Here is a 26670-nt window from a genome sequence, read left to right as displayed (position 1 = left end):
CAAGCAGGACATAATGTTGGGGGGTAGCCCAAGCAAAACAACGTCTTTAGCCGGCTCGGAGCCAGCGAGCTGCGGCGAAGAGACGACGACTTGAGGGATGTACTCAACGACCGCCGAGAAAGGCACGATGAGTACATTCCCCCGGCACCAGAGGCCCCAGCAATTCCTGAAGCCGTTCAAGCTCAAATCGATGCCCTGAACCAGGCTGTGCAGCAGCTAGTCGGGGGGCAGACATCGCATATCGAGTACGATTGGAGGAGAGGTACCCCTTTCATCCAAAGGATTGATGTGGCAGAAACCCCCAACAAGTTCAAGATGCCGACCCCGCCAAACTTTGACGGGTACGGAGACCCAGTATCTCATGTAAATAAATTTGAGATACAAATGGACATTCAGAAAGTCTCTGAAGAAGCTCGCTACAGGATCTTCCCAGCGACCCTTTCTGATGCCGCTCAGGAGTGGTTCTTTAAGTTCCCTCCTACAAGTATAATATCCTGGGAAATGTTCGTGAAAGAGTTTTATAGACAGTTCTATGCGGTTCGTGTGCACCCCACTGAGGCAAACCAACTAGTCGAGATACGCCAAAAAGAAAGGGAGCCTTTGAAGGAGTATGTTCAGCGCTTCATGCAAGCCGCAACAGGAGCCAAGACTGTGGGCGATGAAGGCAAGATGATGGCCCTAACCGCTGGGGTTAGGCGCCATTCTCCTCTCTGGAGTAGCCTCAGGAAGCATGGGGTTAATACTACCCAAGAGTTTTTAGATCGAGATGATCGGTACATCAAGCTCGAAGACGCGATTGCCAACGAAGGCAAGTCACCAGCAAAGGACAAGGGACCCAAGGAAGATCCCGCCAAAGCCGCCAACAGGTTTAAGCCCGATGGTAACTGGAATGGCAACGGTAAAAATGGTGGAAAGCGGACGAATGGCGAACCCTCAACCTCCGAGAGTAAGCGCCCCAAAAATAATCGATATGAACCAAAATTCACCAATTACACCGCCCTTATCGAAAGCCGAGCCAAGGTGTTCCAAGCGACCAACTCGAGCGTGCCCTACAGACGACCCGCGCCTATAAGAAAGGATATCTCCAAGAGAGATTCGACAAAGTTCTGTCGTTATCATAACGACTACGGGCACGACACCAACGAGTGTAACCAGCTGAAGGACGAGATTAAGTTTCTGATAAGACAGGGACACTTAAGAAGATATGTACGAGATGCAGGAGGTTCTCAATGAGAGGCTCAAGGCTCAAGGTGGGAGAGTATCAAGCGCGAGGATTAAAAATGGTCGCCTATCTGAACAAAGCAAAGGATCTTTTAGCCCAATTTGACAAATACAATCTACAGCAAGTGCCTCGTGATCAGAATTCCAATGCAGACGCTTTGGAAAAGTTGGCAAGTGCAAAAGATGCTGATACTCTGAACATAGTGCCAGTCGAACGACTGCCCGCACCCAGCATCCAAACAACAGAAACCTCTCTAGTCATCCAAATGGCGGATACATGGATGGTGCCATATTTAGAGTATCTATCAAGCGGCGTGCTACCAGCGGACAGAAACAAAGCCAGGACCCTTCAGCAGCAGGCTGCTAGGTATATCCTAGTCGATGGAATTCTGTACCGAAGGGGATACTCACTGCCACTTCTCAGGTGTATTACAAAGGAGAAAGCCAAAGAGTTGATGAAGAAGGTACACGAAGGTTTTTGCGGGGACCACGCTAGGGGGCAAAGCTTGTCAAAAAAGATCCTAAGGCAAGGATATTTCTGGCCAACAATGAATGAAGACTCCATGGAGTTCGTGCGAAAATGTGACAAGTGCCAAAGGTTTTCTAAGATCCTGCGAGTAGCTCCCAATGAATTAAAGCAGATGCAGAGTCCATGGCCCTTTGCGGTTTGGGGAATAGATCTAATCGGATCTTTGCCCACGGGGAAAGGTGGTGTAAAGTACGCAATGGTTGTCGTCGACTACTTCACCAAATGGGCCGAAGCTGAGCCACTCGCGACCATAACGACAAAGAAAGTGCTTGAATTCGTGGTCAAAAACATCATCTGTCGCTATGGATTGCCAAAAAAGATAGTCTCAGATAATGGCACCCAGTTCAACAGTGATCTATTCACAGATTTCTGCAGACGTCACGACATTATTAAAAGCTTTTCTTCAGTCTCTCATCCCCAAGCAAATGGATAAGTCGAGGCAATCAACAAAACGCTAAAAGATACATTGAAGAAAATACTTGAAGAAGCTAAGGGAGCATGGCCAGAACATTTGCCTGAAGTCCTCTAGTCGTACAAAACTTTCCACCGAATAGCAACAAGTCATACCCCATTTTCCTTGGCATACGGGTATGAAGCCATGTTGCCTGTTGAGTTGGATCCGCCCTCTCACCGCAGATTAACATACGACCAGGATTCTAACAGCCAGTTACTCATGGAATCCTTGGACTCGATTGATGAAAGGCGTGAACAAGCCCAACTCCGAGTAGCTACATACCAACAGAAGGTCGTCCGGTATTTCAACTCCAAAGTTCGAGAAAGAAAAGTCGGTGTTGGAGACCTTATGCTCCGAAGAGTTTTTCTTAGCATCTGCGACCAAGCTGCTGGAGTACTCGGGCCAAATTGGGAAGGGCCTTACCAGATTGATGAAGTCCTTCACCCAGGCACTTATAAACTTGCACGCTTAAACGGAGATCTCATTCCTCGATATTGGAATGGAGAACACCTGCGCAAGTATTATCAATGAACAATTCTTCTTAAAGAATTGGCTTGTATAAATTTTACTTTTTACAAGTTTTATGTAAGATCTTATTGATCACTCGTAAAGACATGTTTAGTCCATTTACTACGAGAATAAAAGGGACTGTGCTCAGCCAGTCATTTCTTGCCAACTATTGTATTTATTACAAGTATTTATTACAAGTATTTACTCATTACGTGTGTTGTTTTGCTGTATTTTAATTCTAATCACATTGCTATGAGCAGTAACGTTCGGGCAGGTTCTAATCAAGGCAAGTGACCAAGGACCTAAAGCTCCCCGATCACTTGGGGGGCATACGAGGTACAAGTAAGCAAAGCATATCGTTAAAAGGTATGTAAACACATGAGCAAAATAAGGGAAAGCATGCTACGACACTTAGAGTATTTTTCAAAATTTTAGTATTTTGTTAAATCAAACCAAAGTGCTATGCTAAATTCGGTCATGCGAACAATTAGATGTTATAATATGCAAATATATCATAATATCAAAGCGATCCTTTTACACCGCGAGCAGTGACTTCTTGGATGTAATTGTTTAAAATAAAAGTAAAAGCTGCCCGTGCAGCAAAACCAAAGAAAAATTATATTGTCTTTACATCACAACCCATAGGTCGTGTAGTTAAAAAAGAAATATAAAAGAAAAAAAAATCATGGAGCTTGAGGAGCTAGAGGATCCTGGGGAGGAGTCTGGCCGACAGCTTCATTGTCTGCACCCTCCATCCCGGCGGCCAGTGAGATTCCGGGGGATGTAGGGACCCTTGACCTTTCTTCTTCAGCAAGTTAAGTTGCGCAGCAAACCAGCTCAGCTTCCCTTGCGGTCTCAAGAAGGTAGTCAAAATTAGCACCCTGATTATGCTTCCATAAATCATAGAAGCACCTCAGAGTGGCATTTTTGTACCTCTCTAAGTTGGCAGCATTAGTCTTCTCCAAGTCCTTAACTCGGGCCTCCATGTCTCTGGTTTTCAGCCTGCTCGCGATCAAGTCCAGCTCGAGCTGCTTAGCCACCTTATAATTAAAGCGGTTGGACTCCTTGTATTGGTCCCTCAGCTCGCGGGCTTTCTCCAGAGATTTCAGCTTCTCCTTCAACTCCTTGGCCAGTTAGGCCTTTTCCACGGTCACCACCGCCAGCTGATCAGCATGCCTGGCCTCGACAGCTTTGAGTTTGTCCTTGTGCCGTTGATCCGAGGTCCTAGCCTCCTTGGTGATGGCACCCAAGCGGATGCGGCCAGCAGTAAGAGTCAGCATGGCATGCATTCAGAACAAACATTAGACAAATAGTAAAATTACCAAAATCCTAATGTCACAAAGGAGGCAACTTACACTGGTGAACTCCTTCAGGGCTAGGTTTAAAATTGGGTCGACGCCCATCGTCTCCGTACCTGCCATTGCCGCTCAGCAGCGATCGTGCTTCACAATTTTGGTAAACCTCTCCTTGATCAGCCTAAAGGAGTGGCCAACCATCAGGTTCCCAGTTGAAGCAGGACCTTCCTGCTGGGTTTGGTAGGATGGGGCGGCAGGAGAAGGAGTTGACCCAGCCATAGCAGATGGAGTCTGCTGCTCGCAGAGGGAAGCCGAAGTCGCGGTGACAGAGGGCCCGTCCTTCGAAGGGCCTTCATTGCGGGCCTTCTTCGTAGCAGGCGCTTTGCTGCTCTCCCCAGCATGTCTCTTGCTGGCTTTCTTTTTGCTCGGAGGGGCAGCAGCAGCCTTTGAGTTGCTATAAAGGTCGAAGACATTCGAGGAGTACATATCTGAAAAGCAAGAACAAAGCCGAGCCATGAGATAGCATGAATAGCCAAACACATTACATCAAAAAATGAAGCAAAAAAGGATTGCAAAGTCCAATACCCGAGCTATTATTACTGGTCGCTACACTACAGACTCTACTAGTCTTACACTCATTCTTTGATACGAAGAAGTCTGGCCCTAAGTGTGGAGCATATTTAAAATTGTCGTCTCCATCGAACAGATGACAGGGAATTGGCAAATTGTTTAAAAGAAAAATTACCATACCGTTGTCATCCGACGAGTCGTCAGAGAGTTCGGTAAGCACGGTGGCCTTCTACTTTCCCTTTCCTTTGGGAGCCGAGGGCCTCTCTGCTCGAGGGGTGTTAGCAGGTTCCCTGATCATGACCCCAGTTGGTCTCCTCCGTGGAGGAGACGCTTGGGGTGGCTGCTCGGGTTCCTCTTCGGCGCGAGCACTCCCTGCCGAAGGCCCCCTCGTATTTGATTGAGGGTCCCAGAGGCCAGCCAACCTAAGGTTAGCCTCTGTAACTAGATTTTTGACTCTTCTCAGCATCTAACATGCTGGCTAAGAGTGCCGCTCTTGACTCCATTCCCTGTTGTTGGGTTTGGTCGCAGCCACGGGCCTGAAACACATTAAAAGTTTAAGACATTGTGGAGGAAAAACACTAAGTGAAGAAGCCAGCCAGCGATACGAAAGTTTTTACCTCCTCGTGCGAAAGCCAAGTTGTCCGCGACCAGGTCAGGCGTAAGGAAGTACTCTTGGTAATACCTCCCCGCGTTGGAGATGTGGGTCGTGTCAGTCAGGAAAGTTCATCCATTTTCCTGATGGCAAAGATGAAAGAACCCCGTGCCTTCTTGGTTGGGGTTAGACTTGAGGTCGAACAGGTAGTTGACCTCATGTGACGATGGCACAGGCCATTTTTTCTGGCTGTACAGGATATAGAGTGCAGCGAGCATTCTATATCCGTTTAGGGTAATTTGGAAGGGGGCAACTCCAAAATAGTTGGCCACCCCCTGAAAGAATGCATGAAGAGGCAAAGTGGCTCCTACCTCAACATGAAACCGCGACCAGGCACTGTAGGCACCTCCAGGCAGATTAGCCATTTGGTCTGGGTTGGGCTTGACTAGGGTCACCCCTGTCAGATTGTATTTTCTTAAGTAGTTGGTGATCATTCTGACCGTCACCCTACTCTCAAAGACTACATGCCACTCGACATCCAGCTAAATAGTGTGTTGAGGGAGGGCATGCCTTTGGATATTTGGATCGGGGGCATTTTCGTCTCGACCACTAGTTGAGGAAGCATCAGCAGCAGGCTGATGAGAAGTGTTGGAAGTTTTTCTTTTCTGGGCCTTAGTTTTGGTGCGAGCCATATTTCGAGTCAAAACTTGGGAAGTGTTTGGATTAATGCGAGAAAAAGGAATATCAGGTATCAATATCGAGGGTTGTTCTTCGTCCTCGAGCAGTTGAGCCAACAGATCGTCGTTGATGGGTCTTTCTCCGCCCCATGGGTCTTGCATATGAACTGCAAACAGACAAAGGGGGAGATAAGGCACACAGCCTGGGAGCTTATGTTGAAAGTTGGAATAACGTTGCTCGCATCTATCGACCAGCAGCATTCTAACCGAAACACTGAGTTTTGTGCGAGCAATTTGAAAAATGGATCAAAAAGTGAAAGTAAAAAGTTTTTTCTAAAAAAAGCTTTTTCAACTCCAAAGGGGCGGGAAAAACCCAGTTTTTCAGCTAGCCTAAAAATCAAATTTTTAATTCTATTTTACGCCCTAAATCCATGATCCTGACTATCAAACTGATTCATAACTTTTATAGAGCAAAAATATACTACCCTATCAAGCATCAAACGGTATATGCAAAATCTCCACAAATTTATACCAAGAACACGAAAAGTCTCAGAGCACAGAAGCATCATGCATGGAATCTCAAAGGGTTAAACGTCGAAGAAAGTTTACCTGAGTGAAGATTGGAGATTTTGAGAAGGAGGAACTTCGAATTTGTAGACGAAAGATCCTCGGCAAAACATCTGAAAACCTTGAAGTTCGGGGCTCTAAGATATTTTTCTTGGGAGTTCTTGGCAAAAGATGGCGTGTAAAGAGTTAAAAGAAGATTGTGGGGATTATTTATAGAGCTGATGTATGCCAAAAAGGGGTAATCATGAGTTGCCTTTTTTCAATGCATGGGGGAGTGTAACAGCCGTCGGAATGGTTTCTTGAAAACTTAAAAGGCTTGATTAGACGTGATTAGGTCACTGTTTTCAAAAATGCACGAGGGCTCTGATAGATTTCGTGGGGCATATGAAAAGTTGTTTTCCTAAGTTTACTTATTGCTGGTCGCAATAAATAAACTTAGGGGGCAAATGTCTATCCATAAATCAGTTGCTGATGACGTGGCAAGGATTTTTGACACGTGGCGGACACGTAGCAGAGATACGGCTCGCCTATCGACTAGCATTATTTCTACACGATGAGATCAAGTTTTGTGTAAGACCAGACTGGTCGTATGTTAGTTCATTTACGTAAAAATCTGTACAGTTGTGATGATATCCGAGAATATCTCTTCATTATGACTTGCAGATCCGATCATTAAGGATAGATATTATTTTCTAATTTATGAAAATCTTCCTGAGCCTATAAATACACAAGAAATAGCTCAAGGAAGGGGATCGATCTCTTTTTTCTGAGAGAATTGTACTACTATTATCCATCATTGTATTGCTTAATTCCTCAAAGGTCCGTGAAACTCAGGAACCCTTGTTCTTTGATCACACCTTGGGAGTTCAATATTAATAATAGTATCAAGTGGACGTAGGTCATTACCAACTCTTGGGGCCGAACCACTATAAATCACTGTGTTCTTTATCTTTCCATTAGATTATTTTCAAGCTCTATATCATTTTCTTGTCGTTTCCTAGACTCCGTGTCGTTGACCAAAATCAGGGTCAACATTATTAATTACATCCGAGCAGCAACTGCTCGCAGTGTAAAACATTTCATTTTCATATTATAATATTTACCATTACAACTTTTTTTCGCATGACCGAACTTAGCATAGCACTTTGTTTTGATTTTACAAAATTTAAACTAAAAATTTTGAAAAATACTCGAAGTACCGTAATATGCTTTCCCTTATTTTGCTTGTGTGTTTACATATGCCTGTTGATATGCTTTGCTTGCTTAGTATCTTATATGCCCCCCAAGTGATCGAGGAGCTTAGGGTTCTCGATCACTTGCCATGACCAAGTCCTGTTCGAACATTACTGCTCGCGCACTTATAAACAATTATCGATAATATAGCAAAACAACACATTTAATGAGCAAATACTTGTAATAAATACAATATTTGGCAAGAATAACTGGTTGCACACAGTTCCTTTTATTTCACGTAATAAATGGACAAAATCTTGTCTGTACGAGTGATCAAAAATTGATCTTACACTTATAAGCGACTAGTCATATAATTGACTAGCCCTTGTTCATAAACTTGTAAAAAATAAAATTAATACTAGCCAATTCTTTAAAAAGAATTGTTTATTGATAATACTTGTGCAGGTGTTCTCCATTCCAATAGCGAGGAATGAGATCTCCATTTAAGCGAGCAAGTTTATATGTGCCTGGTTGAATAACTTCTTCAATCTGATACGGGCCCTCCCAATTTGGTCTGAGCACTCCAGCAGCTTGATCGTGAGTGTTGAGAAAAACTCTTCTAAGTACCAAATCTCCCACTTTAAACTTTCTTTCACGTACTTTAGATTTAAAATACCGAGCGACCTTTTGCTGGTAAGCTGCTACTTGAAGTTGATCTTGCTCACGCCTTTCATCGACCAAGTCCAAGGACTCCATCAATAATTGATCATTAGCGCCTTGATCGTATGTTAGCCTGATGGTGGGTTAAGCTCAATAGAAAACATGGGCTCATACCCATAGGCCAAAGAAAATGGAGTATGGCCTGTTGCTGTTCAATGGGATGTTCTATATGACCAAAGGACTTCTGGTGTTCTGGCCATGCCCCATTTGCTTCTTCAAGCATTTTCTTTAGGGTGTCCTTAAGGGTCTTGTTGACAGCTTCTACCTGTCCGTTCGCTTGCGAATGAGCTACCGATGAAAAACTCTTTATAATCCCGTGCCTCTCACAGAAATCAGTGACAAGATCACTGTCAAATTGTGTGTCATTATCTGAGACAATTTTTCTTAGTAACCCATATCGACACACGATATTCTTGACCACAAATGTTTATCTAAAAAAAGATTCGCCTGATGATGTGGAAAAATAAATATGCACGTGGGGTGCACATGACTATTCAAGTGGGTACGTTCTGTTCGACCATCGACCAGAAGAGGATTCACTCAGCATAAGGCATATGTCATAGGCGATCAGGCTAGTCATAGTATTTTAGATATCTTTTATAAATTTGTAATCTCGTATTTATGTAATAATTGTAATTTCCATTATTATTTGAGATACGCTTGTATTAAATGTAATTAAGGCCCACCAGCCCCTAAGGAACTCCTTGATCCTATAAATAAGACTCAAATGGGCTCAAGAGAGAAGACTTTTGGATATGGAGAGAGAAAATTATAGTGTTTTTATCCGCCGACTTTGTATTCATCTCCAAACTTGTGAAACTTGTGAACCCTAGTTCATTGATCACAAGTTTTGGAGTTCTACATTAATAAGAATACTAAGTGGACGTATGTCATTACCATCTCTGGGGCCGAACCACTATAAATCATTGTGTCATTTATCTTTTTGGCTTGATTTCATCTCATTTCTGTCATTTTACTTGACTCCGTGTCGTTGACCAAATCTAGGGTCAACAATATATGATTAAGTATCTATTGATATTATGCTATGTGATGCATATTTGTGAGTGAACGGCGAAGGCCTGAAATAGCAAAGGCCGGGAACGGCAAAAGCTGAGTACGGCAAGGGGCTGGGATCGGCATTGAGCACGCAGAGTGCAAGCCGTTAGGGCGAGACCCTCCTAGGATGCTGGAGTCATCTTATCGGTGAAGACCGTTAACCCAGGGCCTGGTAAGCACCTGGGACGGCATGACCGCTATGTGTTTAGCTCGTTGGCTGTTTTGTTATATGTTGTTGATAGATATGCATATGTTATTTGTTTTGTTTTGAGTTTTCTTGCTGGGCTTCGACTCATGGGTGCTCTATGGTGCAGGTAAGGGCAAGGGAAAGGTCGACCAACCATGAGTATGGAGAGCGTGGAGTGACGAGTACATGTTTAGCCTGCCTGGCCGCCACGGCTAAGGTTATTTTTGGGAAAATGTACTGTAATAGTTGTTTTGTCGCCTAATTCGACCATGTGTATGTTTTTATCTGTAATATATTTTCTAAACAAGTTTTTGGGATCCCAACTGTAAAACTTTCTAAGATTTCAATGAATAACCAAATGTTTTATATTTAATGTCTTTAAACGAGTTTTGTCTCAGTTTAGTCACACTTTTAACCTAAAACCTCGATTAGCAAGCTATGGCACATTTTTAACTCACTTAGTAACGGCTCTAAGGAAGTAGGGCGTTACAGTCAAGCAAAAAACAATTGTCATGAGAAAAATTTACAAACAAGTCTTGGTTACAAATTTGACTTAGACTAATTAGATTAGTTTTAAGTCCATCAACCAAAAGAACATTTTGCAACTTTGGTAGTCCTTCATAATTTAGAGTGTCACTACCAAGTACCTTACAAGACTTACCATCTCCAAATGTGACTTCCTCATTTTTCAAAGTCTTAAAGTCAGTGAGTATGCTTATGTTACCTGTCATATGCCTAGAACAACCACTATCAAAATACCAAGAGTTAAAAGCACATGTTCTAAGACAAGTAAAGGCAGCAAGGCATTTGAATTCATTTTTATTTACCCAGACTTTCTTAGGTCGTGTCCTTTTCTTTAAGGGCATTTGTCTCAAATTAACATGATGTTTAAAATAATTCTTTTGGAGAAAATTCATCAAGGTAAAACATTTAGGTCGGATATGACCTTTCACTCCACAAAAATGACAAATTGGAATAAAATGACCAGTTTTTTTATTCTCGAAATTTTTGGTCTGTTTCTCATGTGTTGCGACAGATTGAGAAGATGATGCCACGTGAGTTTGAATTGTTCCTGCAGAAGGGTCAGTTGTCGAAATAACAGGAAGATTTCCATAAATAAAAATTGTTTTTCCTTTAGGTTTAGAACCATTTAATCCTAACCTAGAAAAATCACAAGCTTTTTGATCTGCAAGCAGAATATCATCAAAAACTATAGATCTTTGATTAAGCATTTTGACACCTTTCACAATTTTATTAACTTCATTAGACAAATGTTTGATTTTAGAATCTTTAGCAACAATATTACTTTCATATTTTTTAACAAGAAAGTCAAGTTCTTCATTTCTCTTCTTGAGAACTTTGTTATTGTTTGTCATCAAATGATTATCTAAACACACTTTCAACCATTGATCATACATATTTTTGTATGATTCTTTCAAGGAATCCTCATCCAAATCGGATTTATCTGAATCACCATGGGAACCCTCATCTGTTGAAATAGTATTATTTAAACAAACAAGGTTCTCATTCACCTACACACAAAGAGGTAAGCAAGAAAAAACTGAAGTTAAGGAAAGATTGTAATTTTCTTCCTCATCATTACTTTCAGAGTCCTAGTACTCCAAGTGGTTGTCATGACCTTCTTATTTTTCTTCAAGGTATTGGCACATTCAGATTGAATATGTCCAAAACATTCACATTCCCTGCATTGAATACTTTTTTTATTAGTAGATTCAAAAGTTTTTTAAAAATTATTACATTTGGAGGATTTAAACATGTTTTTCTTGTTACTAAACTTTTTCATAAACTTCTTAATTTTTTTTTATAACTAGATCATTTCATCATCATCTTCCTCATCTGAGCTTTCCATTTTCTCTTTGGAAGATTTCAAGGCAATCAATTTCTCCTTCACAAAAATTGGTTTCTCTTGTTGGCAGATCTTTTGATTAAGTTTAAAAGTTCGAAGAGATCCCATCAATTCCTTAACTTTCAAGGTGTCAAGGTTCTTTACCTCCTTAGTGGCTGTGATCTTGAATTGAAACTTGTCAGGAAGAGATCTAACAATTTTCAGAGTCAGACAACTTTTCTCCTAAAGCAAAATATTCATTAGCAATGTTAGAAAATTCTTCATAAAACTCAGTGAGGGTTTCTTTTTCAGGCATGCGAAGGTTTTCATATCCTGTGGTCAACTTTACAAGCCTAGATCGCTTAACATCAGCGGTTCCTTCAAATTGAGTTTGAAGGATTTTCCAAGCATCTTTGGCAGACTCATAAGATGAAATCAATTTTATATAACTCTCACCAACACCATTAAAAATTGCATGTAAAGCTTTATTATTATAAATTGACAATTTATCTTCTTCATTAGACAATTCAAGTTCAGATTTTACTTGTGTCTTACTGGATTTCGAATCCATCTCGACAGGTGGCGTCCAACCGGTCAATATTGATCTCCAAACCTTTTCATCAAAGGATTTGACAAAAGCTTTCATCCTTACTTTCCAGTATGGATAGTTAGTATCATTCAACAATGGAGGGCGAGCTATAGATCCACCTTCTGTAAACAAAGACATTTCACAAGAAACAAAACAAACGAAAAATCACAAATCTCACTAAGAGTTTAGTGACCCGCTCTGATACCAATTGAAATTTTATTTTTAGTAATTACCAAATTAATTAAACCATGTGAATTAATTAAGGTGCGGAATGGTAATTAAATGTTGAAACAGATTTCAGATCTGTCGGGTCAAAATCCAAACTTGTCACGACAGAAACTGAACACAATAAAAAGACAGCGCAAAAACAATAAAGAACACAACGAATTTTTACAATGTTTAGAAACCCTTTTGAATAACCTACTCCTTGGAACCACGCCCAGAGAATAAAACCAATTAATAAAGAATCACAAGTACAAAATATTGACTTAAACAAAACAAGACTCCCTCTTGAGATTTGTCGCAACTTTGTTGTACTTCTCTTCACTAATCTGATTCTGATTGAAACGCTCAACCACTTGAACTCCCTTCAATGGTCAGTGAGTGCTTGCATCCTCCTGACACAAGGCTTGTAAAAATCCTCTCCTAAAGACTATAAAAATTGTGTTCAAATTACAACATGTATTCACTTATGAAAGTGATATAAACTCACCACAAAAACTAAACACTCATTTTACTAAAAGATCACGTGAATACTATGCTCTTGAATACAAACAAGAAACTCTCACAAATATTACAATTCACTCACAAACTATGCACCAAAGAGTTCACTTTTTCTCGAAGCCTTAGAAGCATATTTATAGAGTCCATTTGTGCTCAAAAAGGCTGAGAAAGAATCTCCTAATAAAAGCAATAATATTTGAAGATATTCTTGATTAATGAATAATTGTCTTTTTTAAAAGATTCACATCTGATAGATACGAATTTGGTGGGGGCAGCTAATACCTATGTCAGATCATATTTCTCAAGATAGAAATAATAATTAATTACTTCCAGATTTAGTTTCCTGAAGTTTATTACCTTGAGCAACACGAAAAATAAAAGACAAATATTTCATAAATGATTTTGAATAAGTACATAATATTTGCTTTATATAACAAAGATACAACTTCCTTTTATAAATATATTGTGATAAAATCAAGCTAAATAAGGAATTATATGAAAACCTTACAAACTAATTCAATCCATTTAATATTCTGAAAATCACAATAATGGGAAATTAAAATTATCTTTTAAATAGAAAGATATTTCTATAAAATTTGCCCATTTTAGGATTTAGAGCTATGAAAAGATATCACATGGACTCAAGATCTCTACCCAATTAAAATGACAATGCCAACTTGTTAAAGACAAGTGCACAGCCATCCCTTGTAGCGTAATCTACATTCAGGAACACTGTGATTTTATGTTGTTTTATCAGGGTGATGGTCAAAAGCAAGGACACCAAAAAGTAACTAATTTCACTCTCAAAAGTAATGAAATCTCATTTATTCACAATCTAACCAAAATCTAATGTCACTTGCAGGGCAAAAGATAGCATTAAAAATAAATAACATTTTGTCAAGAAATAACAACTTACTTACAGTAAGGTAATCCTCATTTCGATTCCAAACAACCATTTTTGGAAGTTTTGTCTTCTTATTGGCCACAAATGTATCAGCAAAGTGTTCCCATTGTTTGATACCGACCTAACCAAATAGTAAGTCTCGATTCAGATGCAGCAGACATCAATATCCTGATCAGTTTCTTTGACTTCTCTTCGTCCTCATTGTCCATCATTTTCCTTCCATCATTGTCCATCGACTTTAATGTGTCATAGTTTATTGGCATAACCACGGGAAACATATTCGCTTTACAAAAAATTTCCAAATACTCCATTGCACATTAAAAGGCAATGTTAGTAAGCAGTCAGAAAGAAAATGAGAAATAAATTGTTGATGATTATTAAAGATAATTAGGAAATACGTAGGAGACATGTTTTAGAAATTAGGACATGTACAAGCAGAACTGAAGAAATCTAGTGCACATATAACATATCTAAGTTCTTATTACTGACAAAGGGGATTTTGTAACTAAGAATTCGTGATAACATTATTCTTACTATGATAACTAATAGGGATTATGTGTGTATCTTTTTTAAAAATCAAGTTATTATCAAACTTTGAATTACAGTATTAGTAACAAAATATTGTCTTTTTTTCATTATTTTATAATTCATATTTTGTTCTTGTATGATTTGAAATTGATTATGGTATTGTGGCTTAATGGCTATCCTCATATTGATAGAGTAATATGTGAATACAGTGACCTCAAAAATGTGAAGAGTGTTTGATTGGTCATTTTTATTGTTAAAACAGTAATATATATACATCAATTCTTACAAAAAGGTAAAGAAATTTTGATCTTAAATTTATATGAAATTCTATTTGTAACTTTTTCATTCAAATATATACTTATATAAATGATAAAAAATTTTATTTTTAATATATGCTTTAATCATCCATTAGATCAAGTTTTATCTAATGATGTAAAACTAATGTATAAATGTGTGTAAAAATATGTGTTCATGGAACCTATTCTCAGAGAAATGTTGAAAAAAGTTGATATAAATCATCTCAGTTGCATCCTAATAATCAGTATAAACTACTGCAAACGTAATGAAAATATAGCTACAAATAGTACAAACTAACATATACCCTATTCCAAAACTGAGGACTATGAAACAGCTTAGTTGCAGGTATGTATGAACTGTATTATCAAAGCCTTTGATTTTTAAAATATAAACATAAACAGGAAACAATATACCAACGTAATAAACTGTCTCCATCAAAGAAATTCAATTTTAAAATGAGCCTTTTCCACCTCTATATTCTCAGGTAACTGCATACTCTTATTTCTTAATGTGAAACAGAACAATCCATCCAATGATGATCAATTCTGAACTTTTGATTATAGCTAAATGTAATATCTAATGGACTTTATGTTTCTGAAGCAAGAAGTACATTCAGTAATGCCTCCAAATGCAATGATAAAATTAACTCCATTTTTTAGATGTTAATAAAACTTGTCGGGGAAAAAGTCATAGTACCAACAGAATTTAAGAAGGAAATTTAAGAGGACAACAACTATAGAAAAACAAACCTTCAAAAGGGCAATAGAAGATGCTCTATTCATTGTAACTAGGATGACGGACAACCAAAGCCAGAACTTTGTCAAAATCAATACAAGACAATCGTGTTGTAAAATTCTTTATTGGCATATTTGATAAAATTGACAAAATTAATTATGGATATATTTTTTAAATATATTGTGTGGTATTTTCGAAATGGTTTGTTTCTTGTTTTTGCCGTGAAATGTTTTCTAATCAGATTATTCTATATATGTTAATAAAATAAATATATAATTTCCTATAAAAGAATATATTTTCTTGAATTTTGTATATATGGAAATTATTGGTATTTTTTTTAATTTCTTGATATGATTTGTTTGATTAGAATTCGTGTATAGCTTGCAGAGATAATGCATATATTGTTTCTTTATTTATTTAAGGAAACTGAGTTTAAAAACTATCTAGGTTCAATGAATCTATTTGAACGGATTGTCAGTATGTTAATTTGAACAGATTCTGACTTTCCTTTTTGGGAAGATTTTCATTTATTGACTGATTAGTTTCTGATTTGTTTTTCATAATCTAAAGAGATTCTAAAAGGTATATAGACATCCTTAGGTCGTTGGTTTTTGGTCATCTCTCTTGGTGTATTATTTTCCAAATATTTTTCAAGTTTTAGAGAGAGTTTTTTTATTGTGTGAAGAACTTGAGTCCAGCAAGTTCTTAGTGGTTTATTACAGTGTACTTCTGTATTGTTTTCTTTGTGCTAATTGTGCAGGTTGAACACACTTGGACATTGTTCATCAAGCTTTGGGAGAAGTCTTGCTCGTGAGTCACTTTTTGGGGGGAAAAGTGCAAGTGTTATGATTTGAGGGGAGTTCAAGATCTTAGCACTTCAGAAATTTGATTAAGAGTTTAGATTACAACAGTTGCGACAAATTCAAGAGGGAGTCTTTATTTGTATAAGTCAATTTGGTTTTGTAATCATTTAGATATTCTTCTAATAAATTTCATTCTCTGGGCGTGGCCCCGTGGACTAGTAGCAATCTGAAAAGATTGCTGATACCACGTAAAATTTCGTATGTTCGTTTTTATCTTCTGTTGATAAACTGTTTAAACAAATCTGGTTTCTGTTCAAACAGTTTCTGTGTCCGTTTAAACATTTTTATAACAGTATAGCAATTAATTATTTAATTTAAATAATAAAGTTGGTAATCATAAAAAAAAACTAAATTTCACATGATCTTTAAAAAATCATAATAGTACATCTTTTTCTCGTACTTTGTTGCTAGACATGATATAACAGATTCATTCAAGCCAAAACCAATATATATGGGAAAGTAAGTTCTAGCTGCCTCAACAAAGTTACTGATAACAGTGTCTGAATCAAGTATGGAGGCATCAAGTGCCACAAATTTATTTAGATAACGAACAAGTAAATCTGCTTTCCTTGGTCCATTATAGTCCATTGGGGCACCATGCATGAAGAGCTTCAGAGTAGGAAATCCACTGTAGCATAGTCATGGAAACAAAATCTATCCAGTATTCGAATAAAGCTTTAAATCAATTAAGTTACGAAATTCAAAATGTTGCCTAGAAATGGTTGGCTAGGGTGTAATACAGTTGATACCCAATAATCTTTTATATATATATATATATAAAGACATATCAATGCATTCAGAATACTAGCATGTAGAAGATCTACTACTTTAATTCCTGTTTCAAAAATTGACAATTTTCTATCTAGTTGTATAAAGGTAAGAATGCAGTTTGAACATCAGAATAGGTTCGTGCAAAGGGATCTAGAACCCTAATTTATGTAAATGGTAAAATAACTTTACATTCACTAACAAGGAACATAGAAAAATGAAATAAAAGAGTTGGAGAAAAGCTTACACTCAATGTTGAATTTAGTAGCAAGCCGGTAAATATGTCTGTATTTACTTTAGCAATCACTAAAGGTTCCTTCGAAGTAGCAAGTGCAGGGGCAACTATATCCAACTACAAAAGCAGTATAGTAATTGTCATCACATCATTCATTCTCATAAAAAATGTGAGCTTTCAACCAATAAAAATGCTAATCAAACACTAAAAAATAAAGTCCAAAAAGCCCAAGCTTGACACAAAAGCATGTTGTAAACAACCGATGAACTCCATACTCCAAAGAAAAGAAAAGTATATATAAAAAAAAAAGGTCAAACATAATTTGATTTAGTATTTACACAAAACACATGTTTTCCAGGAATAGAATATGGGAATTTCTTTTTAAAAGATTGAAATTAGTTTAGCAATTCAACAAAAGCTCGCGTCTGGCATGGTTGCAATCTGAAAATTTACAAATTGGATTTGGTCAAATTGTTTCTTTCTTGATCATAAATTTTAAATAAATAATTAAATAAATAAAAAATATAAATAGATCTTGGATGGTATGAGTGCAATTATTCAAGTCCTCTGCTAGTTAATTAATATCAATCGCTAATATAAATATCACACCGGATAAAAAGTGAATCTATATCGTTATGGTAATGCTCCTATTTGCCAATCTCTATTAAAATACTAATTTAATAATAACTTACAAGATTAAATAAATTTTTTGAAAAATACAGTGGGTCTTTATTGAAAATAAATGCAGAGTTTGAATCTAATGTTCAAAACCAAAAGAGAATTTAATGCAGCCTTAAAAGTAAATACATCCAACTGATAAATTAACATAAAAAAAGGCTCAAAGGCATTATGGCGTTCTGGATCGTTTCCTCATTCATTGGCTCCCGCAACATACATACATACTTTCTGGAAACTGACTCAACTCACCATGCAAGCCAAATAAGTCTACCTACAAGGAGAAAGTAAGGGGTGAGCTAAAAATCCAATAAGGAAGTATAAACAATGAACAGAAACACAACATAAAAGCATAAGTGACATATTTCATAGATTCTTAACATACTTTTCTTATAGCAATCATTTATCAACATAAGTCATATGAAAATATAACAATAATAACATAAGACATAATCATAAACATAAGCATACAACATAAGATCATGGCACCTCTATTGTCCATGTCACATGTGACTCTCCTTTGATCACTTACATGGCGCCCCTATTGTCCATGTTTTTACCTGGCACCCCTATTGTCCAGACTTTAGGCACGTCTGTCTTTAATAATGTTGCAGCACTAGGTTAAGCAAACAAAAATAAATTCATACATATCTCATAACTAGAGTCCATTCAGAAACAAAACAAAATTCTAGATAACTTCCTTACCTCAAGTCCAAGCAAATCAAAGAGCTATGAAATACTCTACAAAGAGCCTAGAATAATAATCAAAACACTTGTCTTAATATTACAAGAAGCACACATGGGTATGTAAACACATAATCCATGTTTTCATGGAACATGCAAACGTGGAATCACCATAAGCACATCACACAACACTAGCATGATTCTAATATGCAACAATATTCACATCACCACTTCAATAGTCCAAACAACTTCTTATATGCCGAAACCACCAAATGCATAGAATCATGAAATAATACTATTAGCATTCAAACACATTAGACTGAAACCCTAGACTCTTAGAGTCGCCTATTTTAAGCGTTAATAACTTTACCATTTAAACATGCATCAAACATCACAAAAATTAACACCATGCACATAACTTCATAAATAATATATAAAACCCTTGATACATGATTGTAAATCACCATGAAAATATTCAACAAGTTCTCAATTCTTTTTCTTGAATACATAAACTCATAAAATCATGGATTTATAACATAATGAGAAAACACACCTAGCATGTTTCTATAATGGCACAAAACCATATCCCATACTCAAATTCAAATTAAAAGAATCTAAACCCTAATTTCATGTCTTGACCGAACCCTAGTGGGAGACCAAGATTCACATATTTCAACATCAACATGTAATAAAACACTATCATGCTCTTCTATTCAATTCTATTAGCATATAGCTATAAGAATTTATTCATAAATACATCATTCCTTTAAAAAAAAAAAACAAATTCAAGATCTCCTATTTTACATTATGGTTGAAACCTCATGGCATGCTGCCTTATGAGATGCTTTACGGAAGGAAGTGTCGATCACCTATTCATTGGGACGAGGTTGGTGAAAGACGATACTTAGGACCCAAGGTCGTAAGAGAGGCAACATAAGCAGTAAAAAAGATAAGACAAAGAATGATTTCTGCTCATAGTCGCCAGAAGAGCTATGTTGATGCTAAGAGGCGAGACATTGAGTTTTAAGTAGGCGATCAAGTCTTTCTCAAAATATCTTCTATGAAGGGAATTATACGTTTCAGAAAGAAATGAAAGTTAAGCCCAAGGTTTATAGGTCTTTTTGAGATATTGGACAAAGTAGGGCAAGTAGCATATCGGTTAGCCTTACCGCCATCATTAGTTGAAATGCAAAATGTTTTCCATGTGTGTATGTTGAGAAAGTATGTATCAGATCCATCCCATGTGCTCAATTATGAGGCTCTAGAGTTGAAGCAAGATTTCAGTTATGAAGAACGATCAGTACGCATTCTAGAACGGGGAACTAAGGAGTTAAGGTCCAAAAGTATCCCAATAGTTAAAATCTTGTAGCACTGAAAGAGAGGCAATGCGGGAATTGGAGGAATATATGAGGGAACGGTATCCCAAGGTTTTCAGTAAGTAAAATTTCGGAGACGAAATTTCTTTAAGGGGGGAAGATTGTAATACCCAAGGTTATTATTTTCTTATAAGCTCATTAATTATGACATTAGGTTAAGTTTTATTAGTTTGGTGGAATTTAAAAAGATTGCTTTAAGTTTAAATTATGTTAAGGTATGATCTTGGAAATAATTATAATTTAGATAATTATAATTATTATAGCTAGTAATTTATGAGATTTTTAGTATAAGATTAAATTAGAATATAGTTTTAAGCTTTTATTAAAGAATAACGTACACATGTATAATGGTATCTTAAGAAGTATACATGTGGCATAAAAATAAGTCATAAATTATTTGAATTTAACTAGTATGGCTGAAATTCCCTATAGAATTAAATGGTGGATTTTTCATGAATTAATTAACTAAGTAATAGAGTTAAATTGAAGAACCAAGTGGAGACTCACCTCGTCTTTGGTATGTAGCATAAAAATAGGATAGCTTTTAACTCATTTTGAACTTGCATGGATAGGTGTCACACTAGTCTTGAACTAAGTGAATATGTTGAAGATAGGTTGTGTAATGCCCTAGTTACTCCAAGACCGTTACTGTGAACTTTGAACCGTGCTTAACTCGCTAATTGAATTCTTTCGTTATAAACGTGCATCTAGGTGTTATTAACGGGTTAAGGTGAAAAACCAATAAAAAAGGAAATGATATATTTTATTTAAAACATAAAACTGTTCACGGGCCCATAAAAACATTTACAAGTTATTTACAATACAAAATGGTCATTACAGTGTGAAAATTACAACCCGCCGACCTGAGCGGCCAAAATAGGGTAAACCCCCTAGTTCCTCCGAGAAAATCATTGGCCGTCGTGGTCAAGCGGCTGCATATGTACACATCACCACCTAAGCTCTCCACTCAAGGCTGGGTGAGCTTTTATTTCCCTTTACCTGCACCACATAGCACCCATGAGCCAAAGCCCAGCAAGAAAACTCATTACTTCATGTATATAATATCAAATGATGATTATGATAATCATACAAAGCTTATAGTCTTGAACAAATGAGTGAACATCACTTAGAGGTTCTGTTTAACCATGATGGGGCTTATAGCCCTAATCAGCTGAGTGACTGACGAGCAAGTCACTAAAGTAAATCAGATGAGTGACTAATGGGTAGTCACTAGCTTAAACAAATAAGTGACTGATGAGTGAGTCACTACGGGCTCAGCACGCATAGCCATGTGATGAAGCAGTCACCTGGGCCCTCTGGCCCTGGCTCTAAGTGACTAGCCATAGGCTAGACAAGCGCTTTTAGTTTTCATCGAACTTGAGGTCGGCCCAGCATTAATGCTCATTATAAGTCATTCAATGCAAATGTCGATTAGATCTAATCTTTATCAGCTTGCGTTAAACACGCTAAGACCGCTCTTGACTTATTAGTCAATACCAAGTGACCAGTGTTCAGTACTACTGCCGAACTTGACTAATGAGTCACAGTTTCATAGTTAATACTGACACCATTGCCAATTATGACTAATTAGACAGTGCCATGCACAAGTGAGTAAGATTTTCTAAGCATTTGATATGCAGTCAATGTCCACATTTAAACACTCAACATGCCTCATGAATAACCATGCATGTCACATATGGGGTGCAGTTTTCTTACCTCTGGTTTGAGCGAGAATTAATAAAAGAACGACCCTTGAGAACGATCAACCTTTTAGTTCCTTATCGGTCACCTGGTCATAACCAATTATGGGATTCCATCAATAAAATAAATAATAAAAGGTTCCTGGACTAAGACCTAGCCTCCAAGACATCGAATCCTACTAAACCATGTAGTAGGAACGATCTCGAGGCCTAAGGTTTGAGTTCCCATGATCAAAACACTACTTTGGCCATAAATGCCCTCAAGCGCCACGGCCCGCCTCCCCAAGCGCCGCAGCCCTCAGCCATAACAGAGGCACCAGCCTCAAGCACCTGCCCCAAGCACCATGGCCCACCTCCCCAAGCGCCACATCCCTCAGGCCCTTTAGCACCACCATTCGTCTTCAATGAGCTTCGGCCGCGGCGCTCTAGAACAGAGCCGCGGTCCCACCTGAAACTCAGCCAAAAACCCATGTTTTTCCTCTTCGAACTCATTTCAAAACCTCATTAAAACACTCCCAATATCACAAAGCAAATCCACCAACTATTACCACAACTTATTCACCATATAACCATCAAAACCTATGCCTTAAACCATTCAAAATTTCATCAAATTCCCATTTCAATGATCAAAACTCCAATCTCAAAACCAACATAAAAACATAGCAAGGAACCATAAACTTGAACTAAAATCTTACCTTAAGCTTGAATTGAAACCTCTTTAATGGTTGAACACTAGCCTAAGACCTCAAGCTTCAATCTCCAAGTTTGAATCCCCAAACTTGCTTCAAAATTCAAAGGAAGGAGAAGAGAAAGAGATGATCGTGAGGAAGGTAGAAAGGAGTCTCTGTTTTGGTTCTGTTTTCTACAGCCATCCATTTAATATACCCTAGGTCAAATGACCAAAATACTCTGCATGCTTATTTCATCTCTTAACAGCCCCAAGGGCAAAGCCGTCCTTTCCCGCCTATCTCATTAATCATAATTAACACTCTTCAATTCCCACCATACTCAAATACTAATTAAATCATATCTTGTTACCCTTTAATTCCCAGCAACGCTCTAATCACCAAATTATCCCGAGACTCACCCCGAGCCCCGAACTTAAACCTGTTATGACCAAACCGCTAACTTGCACTCAAAGATCGTCTCATGCCGAATGGCTCGAAAAAATCCACATTATTATGTGTCCTCAACAATGATTCACCAACATGCATGAAAATACACAATTACGCCCTCAACGGGCCAAATTACCAAAATGCCCCCATGATGAAATGTGGACCCACATGCATGCATTTAACATCATATTATAATATAATTCACATAAACATGCACATAATAGTTTAATGACATAATAAATCAATTATGGCCCTCCCGGCCTACTTATCCAACCATTAAACCGCATTAAGGATTTTGGGGCATTACAGGTTGAACCATTTTGAACTAGTTTGAATTTGAATATGCTAGGTGTAGGCATGAGCATGAGTGTAGAGTAACTAGAGAAACTTTGACTACATATTGTTAAAGATGAGTATGTGTGGCATTTAGAGAGTATTTTTAACACTTTGAATAGGTAAAAATAATGGTTGGTCGAAACAACCTAGGGGAGGGACAGCTTGAATTTTGAAAATTTGTTATATGGAGGTGGAGAGAATTAAGGAAATGGGTTGGGGTTGGAGCTTATAAATAGAGTTATTCCCATTACCATTTTTCACAATCAAAAAAGCTTTCAAGCCTCTCATTTTTGAAATCCATTGTAACACCCTCACTTATTTTAGTTAAAACCATATCTGAGGTGTTACGTTTTAAAACTATATCATAATTACTTTCAGCGGAAGTCTGGATTTTATTTTTAAGAAAACTAATTTCACATTATTTACATTAAACATAAAGTATGTGTAACGCCCTAAACTCCAGAGACCGTTACGGTGTGCATTTTGAACAGTGCTAAACTCGCTAATCGAGTCATTTGGCCATAATCGTGTAACTAAGTATGATTAGTGGTTTAGGGTTAAAAATTTTGGTTAAGATATAACGTTTCACTAAAATGTTTACTGTATATATTGGGATCCTAAAAATATAATTTAAAGGTTAATTACAAGAAAATATTTACAACCATCCGATCTAAGCGGCAAAATAGGGTTTAACCCTAGTTCCTCTTTCAACCCTCGGTCGTGGCAGTCGAGCAACCGCATATGTACACATCATCACCTAAGCTCTCCAACTCAAGGATGGTCCAGCTTTATTTTGCCTTTACCTGCACCACATAGGACCTGTGAGCCGACGCCCAGCAAGAAAACTCAATATGCTCATGAACAGTAATAAGATGTTACAAATTCATAATGTGCATGCCCAGCAATGATAGCCCTATTCATGCATGCAAATAGGTTTAGATAATGATGGGGTATCTAGGATAAGGAATCCTGCCCTCCTGAATGGATGACTATCAAGTCAATCCTAATCAGATGAGTGATTTAACACTTGAGGTTTTGTTAACCATGATGGAGCGTATAGCTCTAATCATATGAGTGATTTAACACTTGAGGTTCTGTTAACCATAATGAGTGACTGACGAGCAAGTCACTACGGGGCTTAGCACCCATAGCCATATGACAATGCAGTCCGCTGGGCCTTCTGGCCCTGGCTCTAAGTGACAAGTCATAGGCTAGACAAGCGCTTTTAGTTTTCATCGAACTTGAGGTCGGTCAGGCATTAATGCTCAAGTTGAGTCATTCAATGCAGATGTCGATTAGATCTAATCTTTTCAACTTGCATTAAACACGCTAAGACCGTTCTTGACTTATTAGTCAATACCATGTGACCAGTGCTCAGTACTACTGCTGAACTTGACTAGTGAGTCACAGCTTCACAGTTAATACTGACACCATTGCCAATTCTGACTAATGAGTCAGTGCCACGCACAAGTAAGAAATGCAACCAGACATATATCATATGTCAAATATCCAAATGTAGGGCATTCAGCATGCTTACTTAACAATTGCTAACATAATTAGGATCATGCACAAACACAAAGACTCAAGCTCTGATCAATCTCATATTCAACATTCATGGCATGCCCTAATCACATGTTTCTCGTGCATCACATGCATCACATACTGGGTGCAGTTTTCTTACCTCTGGTTCGAATGAGAAATAACAATTAAACGACCCTTGAGAACGATCGATCCTTTGATCCCTTAGTGGTCACCTAGTCATAACCAATTATAACCTCCATTAATGAAAATCAACAATAAAAGGGTCTTGACCTAAACCGCACTCCCAGGACCCCGAATTGTACCCAAACGAGGAGTAGATTCGATCCCGAGCCTTAGGAATTGAAACCCCGAGCCAAAAACCTCAAAAGTGCCCAAAATATGCATCAGGAAAAATAGGGTAGCACTACAGCGCTGCCCCCCTAGCGCCCCAGCGCTACAACCAGGGGAAATTTGCCCTGGCTAGTGCTATAGCGCTAGGACCAGGCAGATTCACCCTGGTTTTAGCTTCATTCAAATCCTCCATTTCCAACCTAAAAATCAAGCTTCCAAACTCTATTTAAACTCCCAATTGAACCCAAAACCATCTACACATGACCTAGGCATCATAACCCAAGTAACCTTTGCCAAAAACTCCCATTGAAACTCAACTTTCAAACCAAAAACCCAACTGAAACTCAATGAGAAAATATAGCAAGAACTAAGGTTTTAATGGCCATAAACTCACCTCAATCTCAGCTTAGAACCCTCTTAAATGGTAGAGCATAACCCAAAACCCTCAAGGCTTGGTTCCTTAGCTTGGTTCCTCAAAAGAAGCTTCAAAATTCAAGAAGAAAAAAGGAAGAAAATGGTGATCGGTTGGAGGAGAAGATGATGCTCTGCTTTGGAAGGTTTCTACAACTTTCCTTGGTTATATTTATCCTTAGGGTGAAAAGACCATATTACCCCTAAGCCTAATTAAAACCCTTAACAGCCACCAAGGGCAAAATCGTCCTTTCCCGCCTATCTCGTTAATTATAATTAACACCCTCCAGTTCTCGTTATTCTCAAATGCCAATAAATCATATCCCATTACCTTTTAATTCCCGACAATGTTCTAATCACCAAATTACCCCGAGACTCACCCCAAGCCCCGAAACTAACCCCGTTATGACCAGACCAATAACTTGCATTCAAAGATCGTCTCATGTCAAATGGCTCGAACAAATCCACATATAATGTGGTATTATTCATAATTCAACAACATGCATGAAAATACACAATTACGCCCTCAACGGACCAAATTACCAAAATGCCCTTATAATTAAAATGGACCCATATGCATGCATTTATCATCATATTATAATATAATTCACATAAACATGCATATAATAATTTAATAACATAATAAATCAATTATGGCCCTCCTTGCCTCCTAATCAAGGTCCTAAACCTTATTAGGGATTTTGGGGCATTACAATGTGTCTCACACATATTATACATAAGTATTAAATAACTCATTTTGTTTTCAAAACATAACTTCACACTTTATTACAAACATACACACTGATAAATTGAAATAACTTACAAAAGGTCAATATGTTCATATGTACAAATTAGGGTTAGGACCATGATTCAGTTCTCCTTTATCATTCACTCATTTCTTTCTCTACCTGCAACACAAGACAATTGTGAGCCTAAAGCTCAGTAAGCAAAGTAATGCGTGCAATGCTAATGCTTACTCAATGTCAATGGACATACACAACTTCTTTTTAAATTTTGGGCCTCTTAATATTGTGCACACTGTTTGATTAGGCCAATGCCTACAGGGCTGTTACACATATAATATAAAATCCCATGGGTTCTCCTCCAGCTAGCCATCACCACAGTAGGGTGCATTAAAAACCTTATTCAATTGTTGCCCTGTCGGGCTCAAGAGTTAAGGCAGCCACACACTGTGGTGTCAATACATATAACAATAACTCATATGGAGGAGAAATAAAAACGGGAACATGGCAAACAATATAATTGGTTCACTAAAACCTAGCCCAAATTATTGGGCTGCCACTATGAGCCTAACTATAGACCTCCGTTTACACTTAATTACACTCTCATTTGCCTTTTCAAAATAGTGGCACTGAACTTAAACTTCTTATTACAACTTACTTTTATGTTGCATAAAACTTGCTAAGGCATCACATAATTAATCATCATAATATCATGCATG

General features: G+C 37.8%; 1 pseudogene; it reads right to left on the bottom strand.

The window, feature by feature from the left end:
• The window catches only part of LOC133805607 (protein disulfide-isomerase 5-2-like), an 81197-nt pseudogene that overhangs the window by 37690 nt on the left and 16837 nt on the right, over positions 1-26670 (bottom strand).

This window comes from Humulus lupulus, chromosome X (genome assembly GCF_963169125.1).
Source record: "Humulus lupulus chromosome X, drHumLupu1.1, whole genome shotgun sequence".
Lineage (NCBI taxonomy): Eukaryota > Viridiplantae > Streptophyta > Magnoliopsida > Rosales > Cannabaceae > Humulus > Humulus lupulus.
Note: the sequence above shows the minus strand (reverse complement) of the source record. Positions and strands in the feature narration are given on the sequence as shown.